The sequence below is a fragment of the Taudactylus pleione genome, unplaced genomic scaffold (assembly GCF_031769625.1).
Source record: "Taudactylus pleione unplaced genomic scaffold, aTauple2 ptg000062l, whole genome shotgun sequence".
NCBI lineage: Eukaryota > Metazoa > Chordata > Amphibia > Anura > Myobatrachidae > Taudactylus > Taudactylus pleione.
In genome coordinates this window covers 571394-595001 of record NW_028284464.1, presented here as the reverse complement: position 1 = coordinate 595001, position 23608 = coordinate 571394, and the positions used below count along the sequence as shown (strand labels likewise).

Below are 23608 nucleotides of genomic sequence, written 5' to 3'. Positions count from 1 at the left end.
ATTGTTACGCTGCATACACACACAACGATTTTGTAAATGTACAATTTTAGTAAACGATTTTCGTTAATTTTTTCAAGGGAAAAATTAACGAATATCGTTTACTAAAATCGTTCATTTACTAAATGTAATGAACGATTTTTTTGAACTACAAATGATTTTTGCATATTCCCTTAATGAAAATCGTTGATAATCGTTCATCGTTTTAACTCAGAAAGTGAACGATTTTTTTCAACGATTGAACGATAAACGATTTCGTTAACGGCAATCGTTCAAAAAATCGTTGTGTGTCTATGCACCTTTAGGCTTGGTACACACGTAAAGATTTTCTGTCCAACCACCCAACTAGTTGATTGGTTGGAATGAAAATCTGGTAATGTATGGGAGTAAATGATGATCAGCAATTTGCTCCTAAATGCCAGAAAACAGATGAAAATGGTCATTCAGACAAGTTTGTTAAATGTTTGATCTAAACAATTTGTTCAAACAACAGTTTTTGTCCATTTTCCGGCATTTGGGAGCAAATTGCTGATTGTCATTTGCTTTCAAACCTTAACAGATTTTCATTCCAACCAATCAACTAGTTGGATGGTTGGACAGAAACTCTTTACGTGTGTACCCAGCTTTAGTGTGCTCTATATAACACATTTCTAGTCATAGTTTTAATAGTGTTGCTATTACAATATAGTGCTGCTCTCAGACTGTTTTATTTATAAATGTATTCTGGTGCTTCACAGCTACTGGCAATAAAAACCTTTGCTTCAACTGATGGAAGTATTGCAATTAATAATTGGCAATTAAAATATGATGATTTTATAGTATACACATTAAAATATTGATTATTTTAACAGGTAACCAATAAACACAGCATAAACCAGAGATACAACATTTCCAGCATTTCAGCTGCTTTCTTCTAGTCTTCTTTTGCACAAACTCAAGTTGTGACTCACAAAAACACCAGCAGTGAAAAGCAGGTAATGGTCTTATTCTCATTACATCTTATGCTCTATTTATCAAAGCTTGGAGAGAGAAAAAACTGTGAGAGATAAAATAACAACCAGTCAACTTCTAACTTACATGTTACAGGCTGTGTTTGACAGGAGCTGATTGGTTGGTGCTTTATCTATCCCAATTTTATCTCTCTCCAAGCTTTGATAAATACCATATAGCAGTCTGATACCCCTTTCGCATCAGAATGCCAGATCGCACAGGTCCATCCCGGGCGTGACCCGGCTGAGACCCCCTTTCAGACTGGCCGCCTGACCCACCCCCTTTCAGACTGGCCGCCTGACCCGGCAATAATGCCATGTTGATGACGTCACTGTCATCACATGCTGAGCCGGCACTTGAAGATGATCTCATCTCCAATGCCGGCTATTCTTATGTAGAGAATGGGACCCGGGTCTCATCGACCCGGGTTACCCGTTCACACTACATCACGAGCCAGGTTGAACCCTTTTTCAACCCTTCTCGTGACCAGGGTTGAAATGCATTGAGCCAGCTTATTTCAACCTGGCCCTTTCACACTGCATAGTAACTCGGGTTGCTGCGCTTTCACGTGCAATAATCCGGGGTATTGCAGCAAGTGTGAAAGGGGTATGACAGATATGAAGGTCCTGGGTGAAATCCAAAAATCATTTTCCCCTAAAAATGATAAAGACTTTATTACCTCATTATACATTATCTTGTATGAAAGTGAGCTATTGTGTACTGTAAAACTTAAATCTAAACTGTTGCATACAACAAAGCAGGCACAACTATAGAAAGAATTCAGAAAGGGTATCCAGACACCTTTTACAGTAACCCCTAGGTGACAGTACAAGGCTCCACAGACCTGATCATACAGGGAGCCTGTGTCACCTGCCCTCATTGTGGAATTCTGCCCCCACTATCACACACCTCTTTGCGGTGCTGGGACACTATAGTTTGAACAGATTGCTATGAGGCCTGCTAGCAGGACTCCTTCCAGTTCTCTCACAGCTTAGAAAGCTGAAATTAACTCGTGCCTCGCATAAGAATTCCAGAGGGTGAGAGGGACCTGCCGAGATTACAGGGAGGGCCTCAATAGAAGCTTTTATTCCAGACAACAAGAGCAGGGAGGGCTTTGTGAGCTCATGTGGGAAGCAGAGGCGCATTCATAAGAATTCATTGACTTACAGGTGGGGGAGCTGGGTCTAAAGTGTCAGGATTTAGGATTTTCTCATGAGCCAACAAAACTTTTTTTCTGTGTTTTTCATGGAGAATTATCAAAAAGTATATATATATATATAATGTAGAATATTACCAGTTTAAGGCCTTTCTGATTCTAAGTTAACTCATAAAAGGTTTACAACAGATAAAAAATAATTTTAAATGAAGTAAGGACATGTGAGATCCCCATATTCAGAATTAAACTGCATTGGATTTAAAAGACATCTTGCTTGCAGCACAAGGACTATAGAGTCTGTACCTGCAGGATCACCTGCTCCTGCACTGCTGTTCCCTACTTCCTTTTCCCCTCCCACATTTTCCTTCCCCTCTCCCCACACTCTGCTTCTCTGTATCACTATGTGCTGTTCTTGGTCCCCTCTGTTACAAGCTGTTTCCATCCATCTCACGGTGACCTATATACTCTGTTTGTGGAGATGCTGCATCGATTTAAGGTCAGTCCCCTCCTCCCAGTTGATGTAATCAGCTAAAGAAGGAGGCTGGAAATTGGATTGAAAAGCCCAGCGTTAGTGCAGGATGAAGAGGATCTGCAGGGATTGTTATGCTAATCAGCTGAGCTCAGCACTTCCAGTGTCCTTCAAGCTCAGGGAACAGGCAAGAGCCTCCCAGAAAGCCTCCCTACAAAGACCACAATCTTAGCGTATCTCATCACACAAGTACAACCCACATCAGTGTTGGCAAGATAATTGTTCTGTACAACTTGAACACATATTTCCATACAACCCATTTCATCCCACTGTGTGATGATGTCAGACTTGAGCACCCTGGGTCATACAGTGAACCAGTCAGTCTAGTTATGATTTGCCTTTCATAGATCCTAGTATCCCTGCAACTGGACAGTGGGTAAATGGTGCAGGTTGGTGCCCAAGAGGAGGGGGTTGTGGTGAAGTTATTGAGGGCAGCTGCAGCTTGGCAACATGAGTCTGACAATGGGAGTACAGGAGGCGGAATGTTTCCACATGCCTGATCAATGGGAGCGGAGAGCAAACAGGAGCTGGGAAAGAGACCCACAGGCATAGCCCAGCGCCTCCCATCTATCACTCACTTGGTACAAACTGCAGAGGCCACTTCCAGGGAACTCATAACCCAGACCAACAGAATCCCTCGTCCACCCAACCTGCAGGGGCGATACTTAGTCTCAAATCCAGAGACGTCTATGGTCGTCACCATGCAACAGACATTACACGAGGCCTAACATTTGTTTTGTGTCCAACAACATAATACTTCAGCTCGTGTGTGAATGCATACAAATATATATATATATATATATATATATATATACACACACACACACAGATAGGGAGATGTGGAGATGTATGCTGCTTTTATGTATTTAATATATGAGCTGATGTAGAATGAGATTTATGCAATCAGTTTCATATAAAGTGCAAAGGAGGTCTGCCCAGATAAAGCTTCCCCTCAGTTTCTGTCCTTTCCCCTACAGTGTTGCCCCTCCCCATGGGTCTGGCTCTCTCTGAATCTAAACTGGGTCATGAGGTTTGACTGAATACAGCCTTTTCTAATAGGTGAAATAAATCTGCTTCTTCCAACAGAAGCTACGTCATTTTAATTCAGGTGTATAAATAACTCAGTGTGACGAGGAGGAGGGTCTGTCCTGTCTGACCTGTAATTAGAAACTCTGCCACTCAATGGCACTTTATAGAGACAAAGAGTAGAGGAAGGAGGGACCTGTTCACAGACCCAACTATTTTGTTCCTAATAAATTATTCAGGATTTGGAAAGCTGATCCAAGTGCCCATCTGTTAACAGCCAGATCCATGAGAGCCAGGGGATCCCCATGGACACTGCACCCAGATGTTGATAGGAAGGAGAGGTGCTGCCCCATAACAGACAGGATACCTGATCATTTCTGTTCATGGATTATTGCAGAATCAGGTTTCAACCTAGTGCTGCTGCACATGGACAAAAATATAAAGTATATAACAACAAAGAATAACAACATAGGCGATGTTATATAACCAATGACAATCAGTACAAACATGTACAATTTGAGAGACAAAGGCAAAGATGAAGGTGCAGAAGAATAAGGGACAATTCATGTGCAGATAACACAGATACAGTGACAATTATAGAACTGCAGTAACAGAGGGACATTAAAAGGTGGATACTGAGAGAGGGAGGGCTGGCAGGTGCAGATGACAAGGCAGCGGGAGGCAGGTATCTGGAAGAACCAGATTGCACAGCAGTGGGTGAAAGATGTAGGGAGGTTCAGATATAGGTGACAAAAGGATATAAGCACATTATAATCATAATATAGGGACAGCAATACAAAATGTAACATAACAACAACCAAAGTAGGTGAATAAAAGGAAAAGAAAGAGACACAGTGTAAAGGGCAGTGTTATTCTGTGACTGATGCACAATAGTGCAGGAAAGGTTAACAGAATACTGTAAAACCATAATGATAAATTGCACTGACATATTGTACATATGTAAGTCGGTGTTCTGCAAACAGATTCACAATCCTTAAAAAAAATAGTCTCTAGGGAGGACATTAGGAATAGTGGAATAAATATGTATTTTATGTGCATTTAATTAGGACAAAATACAAATTTTCACAGTACTATAGCTTCCAAAGTTCCATTTACTATGTTACTGTACAGCCTATTTATGAAGCCAAAACTATGCCTGAAAATGGCTGTTTCAGCATTATTATGGCACCTTTTTAATATTGGAGCTATTTAATAAAGGCTGAATATAACCCATGTTCAGCTAAGTACCTCAGACTCCAAATTCTCAATGAGGACTGTGGTTTTCACTAATTTATCAATCTCCAAAGCATGCTTGCCAGACTCCCGGAAATAGGAGCAATCTCCCTGACGCCCTGAAGAGTCCAGCAATGTCCCTGATTGTACCTTACCCCCATTATGTAGCTGTTATATACTTGGGAGAAAAAAATCAGAGATATATACATTCAAATGGTATAATCAGTGCCATTTCCCTGCATTATAAGGCACAATGATCCCTATGGCTACATGCATTATCATATAAGGTTTCTCTTGGCCACTTATATGGAACCCCTTGTAAAACACTGTAAATGAGCAAGCCCTGAAAGTATCAGTGTGTTTTCATTAACAAGTAGATCTTTTGGGGCTCATTCACATTTTGATGTATGTCAGTTTTATGACACACCTCTCAGATGTAGCAGTACACGCCACTTTACCGCCGTGCTCATAGGTGTTGCTTTCACAATCTCCTTGAAATACTTTTGCAAAAGTAGGCAAGTATGCTCCAATGGCGTTAATGATTGCAGCTTATTGGCCACCTTTTCTGTATTTTCTACCTTATGGAGCATACACACGGTCAGATTTGTCAGACTTGTCAGATTTGTCAGATGAACGATTAAACGATTTGAACGATTTTACCAAAGTTTTGAACGATTGTACGATTTTTGACTTCATTAAAATGAATGGAATCGTCCAAGTCTGACTGCAAACACATCAGATGTCAGAAATCGTTATCTGACCATCGGGAACGCGCATCGTTGATCGTCCATCGTTCAGGCATGTCAGATATGAACGATTTTCCTTCAGATATGAACGACTGAACGATTTTTAAATCGTTATCGTTCATATCTGAAGGAAAAATCTGACCGTGTGTATGCACCATTAGAGATAACTGTGGATCCGAGGCAGCCTATACTTGCACATGTGTGACCAGATGGCCAAATGTACACAGTAAAGTGCTAGCATAAGCTATCACTTTATTTTTCACTCTATACCAGCAAGAGGATTTCGATAAGTAGGCACACAATATAACTTCTTATTGATGTGATATGTGGCGACATGCAGCAATAACAAATGATAGTTTACAGACCCCACTTCCACCAATGATAAATAGGTCCCTATAATTTGATTAGCTAATGTGAGTACTTTACTCTGACAAAGTCTTCCATTACTAGAACAATGACACACATTCATATTGTTGCACTTAGTGGTATACTGTGTTTGCTGTGCATCCCCGTGCACTAGAACAAAAGCCCCTATGTTCATACCTGATATATCGAAAGCAAAAAGAATACACATTAGGGGGCTTATTCTGAGTCACGTGCTGCTGCATCCACTTTAGTGTCTTTGCCATGGTCGCGGCTGTGACTTTATGCTAATGCTAGTGAAAGCCCTTCCCCTGGTGTACAAGCGTGCGTAAAATTTGCAAGGGATGTGACTTCCACTTTGCGTGCCTGCAATCGCAACCATCGGGACTTGCACCAGCCCCATGCTAGGTGCATAATCTCCATCAGAGTATGTCCCCTAATGTACGCGATTAAGCGTCTGAATTCGCAACCACTCCTGCGACACACCCATAACTCACCCTTCAGACAGAATATCTTTGTGTGTCTGCTGAGCCATCTCCCAGTCACCACCCAGGAACACCAAATACATTCCAGAGTCAGTGTAGCTGAAACGGTCCTGTGACTGTGTACATATACACAGTGGAACGCATGCACTTTTTTGCGATATTAGGCTAGTACTTAATTAGCCGGGAAAAGTCGGAATCCGCGAAAAAGTATCGCTGATTGCGACTTTTCGCCAGGCAGAAACTTATCTCCATAATCAATTGCAAACTCTTTTCGCGTACGCGAAAACGCAATGCATATGAAAAGGTGTCGAATAAAAGTGCAAAGCCGCTATTTAGGGGTGCAAAGGTGGAAAAACCACTCTGCACCCTTGGGACAGCCCCCAATAGGAACACTGCATAAAAATTTTTACAAAAAATAGAGGAACACTCCAAAAAATGACTTAGAAAAAGGGGACGAAAAAGTGCAAAGTGGGGTTACAGAGTTAAAAACTAGCGAAATAGACTTTTGGGGGGTCTGCAAGTATGGGTGAGGGGTTTTTTGGATTGCAGGTGCTTGCTGCAGGTGCGTATTTTACATTTTTTTAAACTTTACTTTAGCGACTTAAACCATGCTTGCACCCATTTTCAAGTACACCAAATTTGACAGGACTACTTATTTTATCCAAAAAAAACTTCTTATGCTATTCTTCACCAATTCTGCAAAGACGCTAATTAGAAGAAATTGACACACCTTAAGTACCTCAAATAGATTTATTAAGGCTATACGGGGGTATTTACATTGATCCCCAATGTTAGTGCATCTTTTAAGGGGTGTCAGGCTGATTTCCCCAATTCTGACAGTACTTTCCGCCTGGTTTGAATTCACCGGGTCGCGTTTTCACGTGTTTTGGAATTGAATATGGTGAGTAGTGTGGGCGCGCATTATAAGTTTCCGCAGCTAAAATACACGATGTAGGCGAAGAGTCCGGCATGCGAAAAAGTATTGCGGGTGCGAAACTAATTGAATACGGCCTGACGCATCCAGTCACCAAAAAACGCTAATTTGTAAACATCGGTATTATGTCCAACAACTAAGGCCTGAGATCTTTTTTTTTAGGATCTTGCAATATCCATTAACTGTTTTTGTTATCAATTTTGCCACTTGATGAAACAGTTGACTTTTAACACTAGCAAATTTAGTATTAAATTCAGAAAGGGCTCTAAAATCTAAAACCCAGCATCAAAATTTCAAAACATTTTTGTTGTCAAATACACTACAGAAATTAAACTACTACATCTAAAATATAGATTAAGTAATATAAGGGAGGTTCTAATAACATTCAAAATATATATGTGAAAATTCAGTTCTACTTCTTGTCAGTAATTCCACTGCAAGACACTGTAGTCAGCTAACTTTAATCCAATATGGCAGATAGTATTCACTCAGCTGCACAAGAAATGTAAATAAATTGTGAATATTTCAAATTCTGTCAAGATATACATATATACTTGTGAACTAATAAAGGGACCCATATACCGGGTCACCTTAGCGCTTAGTCTGCTCATTGTTTTACCCCCCCACTTTGTTCCGCCCTGTCCCGTCCATACTGCTCTGTCCCTCCCTACTCCCCACTATGTCCGCTGCTCTGTCCTTTCACTCCCTGTCCCACCCTTTCCAAGCGGGTTCTCCAGCTAGGCTAGGGTCTGTCTCGTTGCTCTAGTAGTGGGAGATATTGGAGCGTGCCCCAGCTCCCACTATGCATGCATAGTGGGAGCTGGGGCACCTCAAGATTAGTAATAAACGTATGTATTGTATGTTTAGTGGCCGTTTAACAGGTTTTATTTGTAATGCTTATTCAGGCATTAACTGACAACTGAAAACACACATTTTATTATTATCATTATTATTATCATTTATATGGCACCACAAGTGTTCTGCAGCGCCTACAAAGTACATAAACAAATTGTAGACAAGCGACTTACAGAACAATACAATACAGGACCAGGACATGGATAATATATATTGCTACATTAGTGACCATAACACCAAGATCAGCAACAGAGCATAAGCAGCCAAGTGTTAGGTGCCCTAGTGGGGAGTAAGAAGTAGATGAAACTAAAGTAGGGAGAAGCACAAGAGGGTAGAGGGCCCTGCTCGTAAGAGTTTACATTCTAAAAGTTTCAATTGAGTTCTTATAGGGCTTCTAAACTTTTAAAAGTGCCCTTTGGGAGATGCAGGAGGGCAGACGCAGGTGGGAGGTGCAGGAGGCGTGACCCAGAGAATCGCCTCATTGATGCCTCGCCGCCTGCTGCTCTACATCACCATTTACAGCATTGGGGTCACAATGACGTAATTCCCAGTGAACTGCGTCAAGCCCCCTGGCCAACTACTTTACTGGGGTAATGAGTGGATCCGTGGGCTGGCCTCCTTTCTTGGGAGCCTGGGAGAGCTCCCCAAAATTCAGAAGTCTTCCATACATTCATAACGAGTAGACAAGTATGGCTCGATGTATGACATTTTTAATGGGACTACTCTATTTCTCTCACAGCCAATCAACGGAGAGGGTGTGAGTGTAAACACCAATCACCAGCCACAGTGTACAGAGTAAGGGGTCATAAAGAAGTACGGTACAGAATTGTTACTTACCACTATAGATTGCATCAGTTTGATGCGATCTATAGCTTAGATAAGTAGCGAATCATGTACCCTCACCTGTTTTACATAGCGATGCGGTATTTTCTTTTTCTGTGTTCCATTTTTTTTTTTCAGTTCATTTTCAGAGGTTTTTTTAAATATTATTCGCCTGTGCATGTGCTGTTTTGATCTTTTCTTCACATCCGCCCCGGCAGCTTCGGACTAATTGTGGCAGCAGTGGCTGATGGGATTAAAAAGGATCGGAGCAACCTCGGAGGACGGGACCCAGCTCGAGGACTGGTAAGTCGTCTCTCCACTTCGCCATCGTGAGATGAGGCGTTTGTGGGTGGTAACAGGGGAAGGTGCTTGAAAACGGGGAGTGGAGATCCGAACGCAGGCGTGCCAAACGGTCAAAACGGACGTTTTAAGGGTGTGCATAATTAACAAAGCAGCGTCATCGACCACGTCACTTGGTTGTTTCTTAGCCTGAACTGTTCGCATGATTGCGGTAGGGTAAACCTACCACAAGCACTGCAAGCAGTTCAGATGCCTTTCGATGTACTCGATTAATCAAATGTTATGTGATTCATGTTAAAATACTGTCTTTGGTAACACCCCCTCTTATATTAGTAACTAATAGTTATAGAATTCATTATAGAGGAATGACTAATTAGGAGCGTTTGGTACACTTGATATACAAAACTAATAAGGTTCCAATGCAGTGGATACACTCTACATCTTCAGCATCTAAATAGGAAAGGTGAGACCCTTTTATTGATGGATAAACAGGTGGTGTTAATGATTTTCCATCTCTTTTAGTAAGATCCAGACTCCAGCATGTCCAGATGTTATAAAGTTGGGCTCTGGATACTGCAGGTATCCAGAGGTGAGCAGCCAATGCAAATTGATGATGCCTTCTCTAATGACACATTTCTTTGCAACAACACTTTTTTTTAAGGAATTGGTAAGGTGAGACCCATAGACTCCCAGAAGAGTAGATCACCCTCCTGCATCCCTTCCGCTTCCTAGTAAAATGGGTGGGATGAATCGATTTTCAGTGAAGGGCCCACCCTCTGGGAACTCTCCTGGGGGGATACAATTTAAAGCTGACAAGTTTGGCCCATTTGCCTTATATGTCTTGTGTGCATAAGACATAACTTCACTTTCTCTCATGGGGTGAGTTATATTTTGTCGACATTCATTGTGTCAACATGGTCGTACTGTTGACGCATATGGTATGTCGACATTGATCACAATGACATTCATCATGACAACATGAAATGTCGATATGATTGTAATGTTTACAAAACGTCCCTGGTGGTGTAGTGGTAACTTACCTGGTATGGGAACCCACGCCACCAGCTGTGACGTCCTGATGACTTCCGGCGGCCCTGCAGCACTTCCAGTGGTGAGCATAACGCTAACCCCTAACCCTCCCCCTACAGCCTAATCCTAACCTTCCCTCTAGGAGCCTAACCCTGATCCTAGTGCATAAACCTAACCATCCCTTCCGTAGCCTTACCATGACTCTCCGTTGCTGAAGCCTAGAACCGATCGTCCGGTCCCTGTGGAATGTCGACATTTCAAATGTCGACATTGTGAATATGTCAACATTGTTCAGGTGTCAATATGGTCAATGTCGACATTTCAACAATGTTGACCTCATAACTGTCGACATCAGATACTGGGGAGAAAGAAGTTAGAGTTGGTAAAATTAATGGGGAAGATGTGTGCATAGACTATTACTACACAATATATATCCTGGTTTTTATATCCGCCCGTGAATACAGATGAAAAAAAATATACAAGCAAAATGAATAAACATGTAATAGCTACAACAAAGGTGAGTATGATGCAGACAAAATAATGATCACGTAATAGTTACTACAAAGTAGAGAATGATAAAATAAAACAAGAACTATGTGGCTTTCACAGCGAAGGTGAGAAGGATACAGGTAAAATTAATAACCATGTAATAAGAACAGTGAAGCTAAGAATAAGAAAGGTGATGATACAGGTAATATAATAACCATCCAATAGTTACAGCAATGATACAGGTAAAACAAATAAACATGTAATAGTTATAGTTTATATTAATATAAGAGTACGCAGCACTGGACCTCAATGTGTAATTGCGATAACCAAATGCGAATATGACCTATGCGTGTAATCGCTGTGTCAAGGATAAAGATTACTACACTTGGTGTCTATTCACATAATAATATGCTTTATTTATCTAAAAAATTATTATACAAATAAAATGTTATCTCTCTTAATATTCATGCCAGATAACTTCAAATACAATGGAGACTCCTTAAACAACATCCGGCATTATGTTGTTACACATATCACCATAATACAGGACAGAATGATGTACATATAACTTTACAAAGGGAGGGAGTGTGTGTTGGATATGACAAGGACAGATGTGTACAGTAGTGAGGGAAGATGGGGTAAAAGGGGAGGTATGGATGGCCTATAAAATGTCCTGTACCAGTAGTAAACAATTGAGACAAATTTCACTATCTAATGCTGTACGACCGCAGTCCAGGTATCCTACTTGTCCTGTTAATCCTACTGGTGATATAGTGATGGACAGCCGTCACTTTTGATTAAGGGAGATCCCTTTTGAGACGTTTCTGTGAGTGCTCCCGTGGTTGCGCTGCGGGAGTGTGGCCACAGTGGTGCTGCATCGGGCCGCCTTGACCGGTCAGTACTTACCCTTTCCTCACCGGGCAGGCTGTCAGTCTTCCTGTACCGAGGTCTGCAGTGGCTTCCAGCTTGTGATGCACTCGCGGCTTGTCCCGGCTGTACAATCTGTCACTACCTCCGTACGCTTGCTTCGCGGTGGGTGGTCCGGAGGTAAAAAAGTAATGTTTCGTAGGGCTGCTGGTAATTACAAGGTGGTGCGGTGTTCAAAACCCAAATGCGTTTTGGCTCTGTATAGCCTATTTCAAGGGTTGTGCACATGTAAAAGAGCAAAGAAACATAAGAGGCAGCGCTAGAAAGGAGTGGTTGGTATGGTGTGTAATGTGTAGCAATAATAATCAGCAATGGGCTCAAATAATTACTAGTCATGCAATAGTGATGATGAGAATATTACAGGTAACAATGGGCCAAATTCAATTCAATGCAAAGCAAGCGGAGCTCCCGCAGCTATTCAATACACCGCGCTGTTTGGGCAGATAAAGGATTTCTTCTCGCACCCCCCTAGGATGCGTGGAGAAATCCGACAAAAGTGCTTACTGCTTAGCACAGCGCTAACAACCGCGCGCCCAGCACTTTAGTCAGAGAATGCAGGTTTTCACGCCTAAACACCCAGGTTAAGTCACGAGAACCGCCATTCTCTGACTTAACCAATTCCCGACAAGGCACACACCGCGTTGTATTGAATAGCTGCGGGAGCTCCCTCACACGGCTATTCATCTTCACATTGAATTGAATTCGGCCCAATGATAGCCATGTAATAGTGACAGTGATAGTGAGAATAATACAGGTAAAAATGATAGCCATGTAATAGTGACAGTGATAGTGAGAATAATACAGGTAAAAATGATAGCCATGTAATAGTGACAGTGATAGTGAGAATAATACAGGTAAAAATGATAGCCGTGTAATAGTGATAGTAAGAAAAATACAGGTAAAAATGAAAGCCATGTAATAGTGATGGTGGGAATATTACAGGTAAAATGATACCAACATAATAGTGACAGTGATGGTGAAAATAGTACAGGTAACAATGATAGCCATGTAATAGTGACAGTGATGGTGAGAATATCACAGGTAACAGTGATAGCCATGTAATAGTGACAGTGATGGTGAGAATAGTACAGGTAAAATGATAGCCATGTAATAGTGACAGTGATGGTGAGAATAGTACAGGTAACAATGATAGCCATGTCTTTACCTTATAAGTAATATAAAATCATACATCACTGCAAAGTATTTCCTTTTGATTTTTTATTTAGCTTATAGATGTATAGACCTAGGTATGTGGTATGTGTTTTTTGTTTAAGTACATTTATTGCTAGCCATAGTAGTGGGAGTGTATTGGTTTTTTTTTGTAATCAGTGGATTCACATGCCTGGTCTCTTTATTTAAGGTTCAATACTAGGCTGTTAGCTGTTAATTATAAGTGCAGAATATAAAAGTGCACTTTACATTTTATAGCAAATTTTCAGCAATGTAAAACAGAAGGAGAACACTCTAACTTCAAAATTTCAAAAACCATAACAATATATGGACAAAGGGCCTGATTCAGACCCACTCGCGAGCGGCTGTCCGCTCGCAAGTGGGTCGATGTTATGGACTGAGCATGCGCACGACGGAGGGAGCTCCGTCGTGCGCATGCGCCAGACGCGACGAGCGAAGGAAAGTCCTTCGCTCGTTGTGTCCGATCAAAGGGGGCGTGCTGTCAATGTTGATTGACAGCACGCCCCCTTTGGTGGGCGTGCCGGGGGCGTGCCTCCCTGACGGGGGCGTTCCTAAGGGAACGCCTCCCGTCAGAAGCCGGCCCACTGACATCACTAGTGATGTCAGTGGGAGTGATTTTGGCTCTGATAGAGCCAAAATCACTCCGGAGCTTGCGGTTGAAAACCTCAACCGCAGGCTCCGGCTCGCAAATTCGATGGTCGCGATGGTCTCGACCATCGCGACCATCACAATGCACGCTCGTATAGCCTGTGGGTGGTGACCCACAGCTATACGAGCGTCCAGGAGGACGCTCCATGAAAATGGAGCCCGGCCCTCATTCAGAGCGTGCGCTCTGCTCAGAGCGTACGGCTCTGAATGAGGGCCAAAGTTGGATCAAGAAATGTGAGTTCAAAATCTCTTCAATGCAAGGACCTGTTGTCTGCATAACCAGGACATTGATCACTGGTTGCTGCAAGAACTTTGTGCCTCACTTGCTACTCCTTGTGCTGCCTCTCTGGTTTTCACAAGCATCTCAATGCATACTGTATTTGTGCCAATGTCAGTTTACCTCTTTACACTTACAAAATTATGTATTTTTGCCTAGCCTCACATCATCTATCTACTAACACAGTCTACTTTAGTATTCAATTTCTGCACCCATTAAATCTCCACTTTTATTCCGCTCAATAATAAACTTTTGTTATTGTGCATTCACATTCTCCAACACTCTACTTTCACTGGCATTTCTGCAAATCTCCTGCACTTTCTCTCACATTCATACTTCATTCCTACTTTTTTTCCTCCCCCTATTTACCTCAGCCACACCATGACCATGTTTTCTTCAACTCCCCCCTTCATTCAGTGTCTACCTAATCCTCTGTTCTGCCCCCTGCTTCCACCTTTATCCTTCCCCCTTGTCTCCTCCACCTCCTGCTCCCCTTATCTCCTCTCCTCCCACCCTCCTCCCCATCACTACACCCTATCTCCATCCACATTTCATTAAACTCTCTTCCGACCCATCTTCTACAGGTTCCCTTCCTCGCACTGGAGCCCCAAATTAATCTCACCTCCTCGCTACAGAAACCCTGAAAATCTCATTCACATCTCTCCCACAAACTCTGTCCCTCTATCCTGTGCTATCTGGAATGCCTGGTATGTGAAAGAAGGGCTCCATTTACTACAATGCGCATATTGAATGCAGATTGTAGTGTGATATTAATGCGAATTCAGGCAATATAACAGGGATTTACTACAAATCCCTTGCAGGGACAGAGCTTGCGAAAAAGCTCTGTCCCTGCGAATCCCATCCGCTTACTTACCACGGTATTTTCGGAAAAAATACCGTGACAAAGTGCCCGCACATGCGTCGACCGGCCATCACTGCTACCCCGGGCTCTGCTCTGCCTTTTAGAGCAGGAGTCTGATAACCGGGGGAGACCCTGGATTATTATCACAGGGCTTTCCCCGGTATTTTTTCACAATTTCATTTTAGTAACTTTGGCCAGATCACATTTCCCATTACAATTATGGGAAATGCAATCTGATTACTAAAAATAAGTGATACTTAGGGGTTGGAGTAGAATTTTACGAATTCTACTCCAATTGCCCTGTAATAACTATAGGTGATACTAAAATAATGTGAAAAGGGTGTGAAAACACCCTTTTTCACTTTATTTTAGTAAAAATAATGTTAATAAATAGAGCCCTAACTCCCTGAATCTCCTAGCCATTACTGAAACCTGGATTTCACCCTCTGACACCACTTCTCCTGCAGCTCTCTCCTCTGGGGGCTCCCCTTCTCTCACCCCCCCCCCTCCCCTGGCACGGGCGTCGCCATGGTGATGGTGTTGGGTCCTTCTATCCCCCGGTTACTCCTACCAACTCATACCCTCAGAACCATCCCTTACATTCTCTACATTTTAGGTCCATGCTATACACCTCTTCCAACCAGTACACCTTCAAGTAGCTGTAATTTCCTGGCCCCCTGGACCCCCCTCCAAATTCCTTGATAATTTTGCTTCCTGGCTCCCTTGCTTTCTCTCCTCAGACCTTTCCTCCCTTATCCTAGATGACTTCAATATTTCCAATTGATATTCCCAAAGAATCTTCTACGTCTAAACTCCTTATCCTCACATCATCATTTGGTCTCTCTCAATGGACCTCCTCACCCTCCCATGTGAGTGGGCGCTCAATTGATCTGGTCTTCACTCACCATTTGCGCAAGGGCAAGATGGCTGCTCAATGTGTGTTGATGTTACCGATATTTACGCAGGTAGGCAACATCGTACACACGAGAATGCAGTGGTGGGCGTCCTTATGCTCAGGTAACTTTGTAACTATTAGCATGTTTTCGCTGCTGCGATGTGTATGAAATCGCAGCTGCAATCATATTAGTGTCCATCTCTGAATGAGGCAGAGAGTCTATTTCACTCTGTAATAAGACCTTGGAGCAGATTTACTAAAGCTTATAAAACAGACAAGTGGTGGTGTTGCCCATAGCAACCAATCAGATTGTAGTTATTTCTCTATAGCATTCTAGAAAATGATAGACAGAATTTGATTGGTTGCTATGGGCAACATCACCATCTAGTCTTGGCCTATGTTTATGGGTCTTTTTTTGCACTTTATTTGGGAAAATGCATTTTTGTACACACAAATACTAATGCAATTTCAATATCTCAATATTCTCATGACTTATTACAGATATAAATGTGGCTACAACAACCAATATTTTAGGACAATAATGTAAGATGTAAAAGTTCTTAAAGGAGTGGTCCAAAAGAGGTGATGGGCACGAATTGTAAAGCGCAGCAGAATATTCTGGCACTATATAAATAACTGTTAATAAATAAATAATGCGCAGGACATTGACGTCAGATTGTTTCCTTGATATTGTTGTGTGCATTCCCATCTTGGCAAGTGGCTGTGCAGAGTGTTTGCTCAAGTCACTTCCCAAAGCAGAAAGTAGGTCCATGTCATGTGCTTGGCAGTCAGAGACCTATCTGTGCAAAACGAAATATGCTGCGAGTCTGCGTGTTTTGAAGCTCATAAATAATCCTTAAAGAGCCATAAAGTGATACATTTCTTCTGAAATCATTCTGTATTGCTATATTTCAGCAAGGACAGCCTGAGAGTAATAGAATAAGTACAAGGGCTTTTTAACAGTGTACAACGCCAACATGAACAAGTGGAAAATGATATTGTTATGTGAATAGTTTATTACAATAAATTATATTTTTTCTACACTGGTATATTCACAATCTCATGTAACTGATATTAATATTAGTCACAGTTCATTGTGATGTCACCAGCACTAATACAGAATATGTCTGCATTATAATGAATAATGTAATGCCTACAGCAGACATGATCAAGATTAAATTGAATTCAGGATCCAGCATGGCTCTTTTATAACCAGCTAAAACTTTGATGTACAGTATTGAGGGAATGCTAGGGACAAGAGACTGGCCGATTACATTACGACAGGTGTAGCAGTCGATAACGGGCAAGTTGTATCTGTTCTGTATGGAAAATGCTGTGACTGATAAGCAAGGTTATGGGGTCTATTTATCATTGATGCCTCAGTGGCTGTTGTAACTATCATAAAGTATTGCTGCATATCGCAGTGATACATAATGATTACTACGCTAGGGCTGCTCATGCAGCCATGGCAAAGACAACCCTCCTTGGCAATTGTTTTTTTGCCAGCAATAGGAGAAAGTGATATGTGCCTCAGTGGCTAATGTCCACGCATACACAAAGTGTTTTGTCTGGCAGGGAATCCAGTTAAGACTCTCTTGTTAGATTTGACTCCATTGATAAGTAAAGCTAATGCCAACCTGAGTTTGGTTCTTGCCACTTGATGAATTGCCTAATTCTACCATCCCCATTGTATTCTAAGGGGACAGCGGTAAAACTGTTTAAGGTAGGTAATAGCACTGTTTTTTCTGGCATTAACACAAAAAACCTTATGTAAATTTGATCAACATGGTAATGCTGTGCCTGTTACTAGATAGATGTGGTTTCTTCTTAATGTGGCAATGTATTACGTGATCAGTATGGGAATGTTGTGCCTGGTCTGTAAGAAATCTTCTAGTCTGAATATATTGCAACTGGTCACTAATACCCCTTTTCCACTGCCCAAATAATCCGAGTTATTGCCAGGTCTGCCCGGGTCGCAGCTTGGTGTTAAAGGGTCTGCGAAAAATAACCAGAGAATCTGACCCTGACCCGCAAGGACCTGGGTAACGGTGCGGTGTAAGTGCTGCGACCCAAGTCATGCCTCAAACCAGTGGATTGACTGGCTTCAGTAGCTCTTGGAGATGACAATCTCTAAAGGGGCATACAGACGAGACAATATCTTTGAATGATAACGATATTGTTCAACAATATATATCGTTCCGTGTGTGTGTGCAATGAACGACCAACGATGCGCGCTCCCGCTGGATGATAACGATATCTTTGATCGTCCGTACATGCAGGCCAATTTGGACGATATCGTCAAGATTTGCCTGTTCAGAGATGAGGCAGGATGACTTCACTGAAAGATATCTTTAAGTGCGTACACCCAATATCGTTTGCCCTGCACTACAGAGAGTTCAAGGGAACTCTTTCACCAATAAGCGTCCACTGTAACTTCCAGAGGACCTTGGTGATGGAAGACCTGGGTCTGGTGTAAATGGCTGGACCCGGGAATAACGTAGGTCCCCCCTGGAGGGGGCATGGCCACTGCATGTTGGAGAGGGCTGCACCTCTCTGTGGGTGGGCCTAGCATGTAAGAAGCACCCACTCACAGGAGCATGGCATAGCATCCAGCAGCTGTGACTATACTACTCACTATTAGGATGGTGGGGCAGTCCCATAATAGCCACATTTTAGCTGGATGTATTTAGATGCTAAAATGTAACATACAAAAAATTAAAGGGCAAACTACTTTATTTTGTACAGTTCTCATGCAAATAACACATAAATAAAATCTATTATTGTCATAGATAGATGAATGAAGGACTTCATTTTGACATAACACATGTCATCTTATACACATTCTGCAGCATATATCCTAACCCATGCTCCTTCCTCACTATCTACCCTATGTGTGTTGCCCCTGTCTGTCTGCCCCCCCCCATTAGAATGTAAGCTCTCACGAGCAGGGCCCTCGTCTCTCATGTGCTTTTCCTCCCTTACTTATACTATCATGTACGCCTAACTCCCCAATTGGCACCTAACACTTGGTTGCGATGCCCTGTTGCTTGTGGTATGCAGCAATGATAATAAACCATGTCCTTGTCCTGCATTGTTTTGTACTACTATTACTGTTTTTTCCTGTGTGCTCATTTATGTACTGTGTAAGGCGCTGTGGAACCTTTGTGGCGCCATATAAATAAAGGATAATAATAATAATAATCCAGCCGCCAGTGTGAAAGAGGTAAAACCCGGATCTAATCCATGCTCAGTGTCCCAGGTTGGAGCCAGGTTTTTGGTGGAAAAGGGGTATAAGAGACTCCTATAAAGGTAATATGCAGGGGTGTATTTATAATGGGTGCAGGGCAGGGGCGTATCTATAATTGGTGCAGGGTGTGCATTGCACACAGGCTCCTGTGTCCAGGGGGGCCCACACCGCACACCCTGCACCCATATAGCCTTATGCTTACCTTTCCATAGTCTCCAGCACTGGGCCGGCGCTGCAGAGCAGCAAAAATCACTGGGAAAATGGCGGCGGCATGAGCACCATTTTCCTAGAGGCCCGCACATGTGCAATAGATTCTGGCACTAAGCCAGAATCTACAGCACCGCCCGAGAGAGGAGGGGGCCCGCACAGAGAGCCCGATTCAGAGCCGGACGCTATTTGCGCTCGCTCGTTCAGAAAAAGGGGCCGGCTATTTAAATTGAGCGCTCGCTCTTTGCGGTCTGTTGACGCCTCTATGTCTGAGCGAGCGAACGAAACATGCGCTCGCTATTTTGTAAAGACGCCCCCTGGCCGCTCGCATCCTACGTCATCTCCGCTATTTATTTGATTAATCAAGTACATCGAAAGGCATCTGAACTGCTCGCAGTGCTTGTGGTAGGATTTTCCTACCGCAATTATGCGAGCAGTTCAGGCTAAGAGACAACCAAGTGACGTGGTCGATGACGCTGCTTTGTTAATTATGCACACCCTTAAAACGCCCGTTTTGACCGTTTGGCACGCCTGCGTTCGGATCTCCACTCCCCATTTTCAAGCACCTTCCCCTGTTACCACCCACAAACGCCTCATCCTGTCACTCAAATTAGCAGGCACTCGCTATTTGGCGAGCGCTCGATTTCCGATCGCGCTGACTGGATGGCGCATGCGCATTGCGACCCATATGCATGCGCAGTTGTGCGAACATCGCTCGGAGCGAACGAGCGGCTCTGAATCAGGCCCAGAGTCTGCACACGGGCCCCATCTCTCTTAAAAAGCCCCTTGTGCAGGCCCTTGGGTCCAGGGGGCCCACAAAACACAACACACCCCAAAGCAAAACTGAGGCAATAGCGCCATATATTACTGGAGAAATCACCAGAAATATGGCGTATGCACAATAGACTGCACATTTTTCGGGGTGGGGTGCACATGGGCCCCCTCATTTGTTAATAACATGCCACAGGTAATATGTGTGTAGTCAGACAAATGCTGTTTGGTCAGCAGTGCTTATACTGCAGCTCTGAGTATGAGGCACTTGTATCTGAAAAGCTGTAGCATGATTAACACATGAAAGAGCCCTTCTCCTATTCACAGCCCCAAAAAGTAAAGAAAGACAGGAGCTGAAAGGCAGCAGTTCTGTGTATTTTGAGGCTGAGTGTGGGGCCCGGCTGAGGGGCAGGGGCTGCATTAATCTTACGGACATGAAAAAACGTTTTGTTTTGTTTTTCTGACTGTATTTTGACTATTTTTTTAAAATTTTACTAAATGTTTTTGGATTGCTTTCAGTGTTAACTAATTTATATAATGTACACTTCCTATTTTATCGTCATCTTCTATTTTGAGACTATTCAAAGGCTCTTTTAGCAGAAGACTGATTCATATACTTAATCCATCATATTGCACGTAATGTTTCCACGCTATGAATATGTATGCAACAATATCAGCGTCCGCACTGTGTATCATAGACGTGCTACATCATACGATACACGACCAGCAGCTATTTTTTTTATACTGAAGATATCACATTATTTCTTTTTTGTTAAATGTTGCCTTAAAGACATTGGGCAAAATTTACTAAGTGGCGGGTATGGTGTAATGTAAAACTTACTGGAAACCGTGGCTTTCATGTCAAATTGATAGCATTTGTTAAGCGGCGGCTTTGTTTTCTAAACTGAATCCACAGACTATATCGGCGATTTCTAAATGAAACCACTGCGAAATAGAAGCTATGCAACAGACAAGCACTGCACAGATAAGTATGATATGTGCAGGCTTCATTCTTTTTAAAAGGATATAATTAGAAAGGATAGAAATAGTTCAAAACAATGCATGGGGTCCCCCCCAAATCAAAGACCAGCCCAACGGTATGGGGTTCCACCTATTTTCCAATAACCAGCACCAGGCTGAACTAGCCTGGGGGATGCAGCAGAAAGACACACCGTATGGACATAACATTAACCAGCCCACGCTCTCAGCCAATCAGCACTTCCCCGTTAATTTCAATGGAGAGTGACCGGAGGTAACCTGTTACTCACGATGGGACACTGCAAATGGACAGTTTGAAGGTTTATTTTTTGTTGTTTTCCCAAGATCGTGGGTGCCTACATGGATTTTGTGAGTATTAAAGTGGTGAACGCAGGCTAGTGGGGGGGAGTTTTTTTAATAGTATAGAAGCCGTATCTGAATGTGTTCCAATCACTTACAGAGAGCAGAGACAGCCATTTTCGGGACTGAACCAATATGAATGAGAATACAGTCTATTAAAGAATTAGAACTAAATGACATGAACAAGAAAACAGAGAAGGAACTTTTTACACAAGAATGCACTATTGACCCCAGAAACTAATTGCCTCTTTGTTAGCCTTAGAGAATTACAGAACTGCTTAGGTATGTACCCCCAGGGAATCCATATTAGGTAGGGAGAGAAAAAGTGGTACTACCAGTGTTTTTTATAATTATTATTTCTTACCAGTATATGTTTGGTGATGTGGAGACAGGAATTGGTTCAAAAATAAAGTTTTTCCAAATACATATAACATATGGCTCTGGAGGTTGAGAGAGTAGGGCAGAAGATAATAAAGACATAATCTATATTTATAAAAAAGGTGTGGTGTTATTTTATCTATCCACTGTCTCATTAGTTGGATTGGCACGTGGCGCGGTAACGATATGGATAACCATTGATTTGTGCACAAAGAGATAAGAAGTCTAAAGAAACCATTATATGTACGGTGGATATTAATGGATGTAAGCATTATTGTGAGCATCCTATGATATACTTTCACTTGTGGGTGACCTGCTATCAATAGATCAACACAAACTCTGTTTCATATGTGGAAGGGACCATTCTTGTGATTTATATATGGACCACTAAAATCATAGAAATACTACACTATCAGCTATTTTGTTCTCTTTTGTTTCTCCCCTCATATATATGGAGAGAATTTGTTGAGAACGTCTAAGAAGCATTTCAGAATTGAGAAGAGATACAGACAATGATAACTATAAGTATATTGATTAATTCAACATTGGAGCGCACTGTTCTATTTGTTTGTATCGCATTATGATCTATATTTATGTTGCTACAATTGTAAAGCGCAATGGAATATGCTGCGCTATATAAGAAACTGTTAATAAATAAATGTTGCACCAATGGTTGGCAATGCCTCGCAGCCCTGAGGTCACGAGTTTCTTCCAGGTTCTCCGAATGCCTCCCACACTCCAAAAACATACTGGTTGTTTAATTAGCTTTTGAGAAAAAGTGAACCCTAGTGTATATCTGTATGAATGTGATAGGGAATATAGATATAAATCTCCACGGGGCAGGGACTGCTGTGATAGACTAATTTAAAGCATTCCAATATAAGTTGCCTTATATTAGACATAGTTAGAGACATAGTTATGCATTATTAAAATAACTGGATGTACCCTAAAAATAGGGGAACCCACTTTGTCCCTTCTGTCTTTCCAGTGTACGGCTGGACTGTCCTGCTGCTGGCTGGTTCTGGAAGGAATGTATAATGGAAATAGAAGACCAGGCTCCCACATTTATAATCGTTATAAGGAAAAATTACTCTGATTGCTTCTTGTCTATTAAAAATTAAGATCTGTACAGAAAAATTAATTGTTACACCTCTGACAATATTAGATCACAAAAAACTGTGAAATTGCAGTAGTAATCATCATAGATTTCATCAAAGTCTAATTACACCGATGACATGCCAGTGGGTGATATCACCAATGTATAACATCACAATTAATGACATTCATGACATATGCACCTGGTCCAGTAGAATGCACAAAGATCAAAATTCTTACCAACTTATTTCAGCATTTTTCAAACTGATTACATTAAATTGTGTGACACTGAAAACATTACCAACATTAAAACGTGCAATTATTGATGACTAGCTGGGATACCCGGCATTGCCTGGGTTGAAAAATTGACGTTGAAGTACATCTGCAGCCTACATTTTTTACACTGCAGACCAACATTGGAGACCATGGCATATGAGAATGTGCTTGGAGGAAATTAGTAACTGTCAGTACAGGTGCAGTGTGACAGTTGATCCTCCGACTCACTGCCCTTTTGTTGGAGCTCTGTCTGCCCCCCACTGGTACATATCAGCCTGTGCCTTTAGATTAGAGCAGATTTTAGGCACTGGAAGACATCCTGAGCGAACTTGCTTAAACGAAAAATTCAAATCAGAGACTCCACGGCCTACTTTTGGGCAACATGTAGACCTCCATGGCCCTGACAAACTTCAAACATAGCCAAAAACCTAATCCTGGTCAAACTACATCACCATGCCAAATTTGGTGGAGCTAGGTACAAAATTCTGGCCGTGCATAAAGTACAGACAGACATACACACTTTGTTGCTTGCTATATATAGT

General features: G+C 42.1%; 1 long non-coding RNA gene across 3 annotated transcripts in view; it reads left to right on the top strand.

The window, feature by feature from the left end:
* LOC148534871 (uncharacterized) overlaps positions 1 to 23034 on the top strand; it is a 45685-nt gene extending 22651 nt beyond the window's left edge. For 2 of the 3 annotated variants that reach the window (XR_015876512.1, XR_015876513.1), the window contains 3 exons: positions 849 to 971; positions 9355 to 9439; positions 22684 to 23034. This is a non-coding gene — a long non-coding RNA (uncharacterized LOC148534871). Of the gene's footprint in view, positions 1 to 848; positions 972 to 9354; positions 9440 to 9958; positions 10020 to 22683 lie in introns of those variants that run through there. The other variant, XR_015876514.1, reaches the window with a different exon arrangement.
* The last annotated feature ends 574 nt before the right edge of the window (positions 23035 to 23608 follow it).